We start from the raw sequence: 1,633 nt of genomic DNA, 5'->3' as shown, positions 1-1,633 counted from the left end.
ACCTAACGAAGAAGTCTTCTCAGTTTTTTTTGCTCTATTGATTTACAATCTCTTTCCTCATTGCCTGCGACGGAAACTTACTTTGCTTTTTCTTTTTTTTTGGTCATTACAGCGTCTTCTCTCCTTCTCTGCCATTCACACCGATTGGAGCTATAGTTCGTTCGATCATCCCGCGTGGGTTTTCCTCTATCTGTTTCCCGCGCTAGATCTATGGCCGTTTTAGTCAAAAAATTTGCTCGCAGAGACGAAAGCGAACAATCTGGGTCGGTCGAGCAAGAAGCTTCCATCAATGGGTCTCCAGAGATCCAGAGATCCGGTACGAGATGGTAACCGGTCGTGGGATTGAAGCCATCGTTAATACTCTGGTTAGTAAAAGGGATCTCCTTGATGCACGCAACATGTTCGATGAAATGCCTCTTTTTAAGTATATTCATTTCGTGTTATGCATATGTTTCTTATTGAGACAGAGCAAATGGGTTGTGTCTATTCTGTTTGCTTCCATCATTCTTCTGCGGCGTGATGGTACTGCCTTGTGGGGAATCATTGGATCCGTTTCGAATTCGGCTCTTTCAGTGGTGCTGAAGCGTATACTTAACCAAGCAAGGCCTGCTACAACCTCGCGTACTGATCCCGAGATGCCATCTACTCACGCCCAGTCTATCTCTTTCATATATGTGTTTGATGTTTTGTCTGGTAAGCAATTAAAAAGAACTTGGAACTAGGGAAGCCAATTGTGGAGAAGATCTACCGCTCTCTCTTTTTTTTTTAACTGTGACTTGGGAATTATCTTTTCTTATTGATTTTTTTCTCCAAAACAACACTTATGAGGCGTGAGAGTGCCAGTGTTGTCATCGTAGTAGTAAAGTACGTTGATCCAGCTTGGTTAAGTGGCATGACTTATTAACCTTCTTCTTCCATTATTGTTAGAGTTCTCAAGTATTTTCCCTGTTAAACCCTCTGTCCCCATGTTATCTACTTAATGACAATTTAGTTGCTCATTTTTTCAATTAGACATTTTTTTTGTGTGGTATGTACGTAGCAATGATCCTTCCCAATGTGCATGCAAGACTAAAGTTGCATTCATTTCAGACTCGGATGCTTTTTCTGTCAATAAAAGTGTTTCTCTTCTCTTTTACAATATCTCTTTTATTTACAATGTTCTGTAACTTACCACAACAATGGGGAGGAATCACAAACGACATAAATAATGTTGTAGTTCTTGCACATTCTTTTTTTTTTTGTCGCTTGACAAAATACAAATTGTTGTGTTCTCGCGAAATGTAAATGAAATTGCAAAAGGTAAAAGAAAGGGGATCAAATGATCTCAAAGTGATTATGACGACAATGTAAAGCCTAACTAAAAGCGGTAAAAGGTGAAGAAAAGTTAGTTTTCAAAAGTGTGCATATTTGTGGAATAGTCCAGTAAAGCTTATTCCAAATAGCTTTCAATTTTTAGTAAAAAAAAAACACGTGAGTGTTGTTACGTATTTGCATGTAGAAAAAAAACTGCCACCTTTCAAATGAGGTATATATAGAGAAGTATCTCTTGGAAGTTTTTGAGAAAGATAATTTACTTCAGCTTATATATATCTTTCCACAGCCACTAGACCTTCTTCTGGCCGACTGAATGTAT

The 1,633-nt window shown here is 38.3% G+C and overlaps 1 pseudogene; it reads left to right on the top strand.

The window, feature by feature from the left end:
* On the top strand, window positions 1–1,007 carry LOC125577755 (annotated as a pseudogene).
* Window positions 1,008–1,633: the final 626 nt, after the last annotated feature.

This window comes from Brassica napus, chromosome A9 (genome assembly GCF_020379485.1).
Source record: "Brassica napus cultivar Da-Ae chromosome A9, Da-Ae, whole genome shotgun sequence".
Lineage (NCBI taxonomy): Eukaryota > Viridiplantae > Streptophyta > Magnoliopsida > Brassicales > Brassicaceae > Brassica > Brassica napus.
This window is presented reverse-complemented; position numbering and strand designations above follow the sequence as displayed.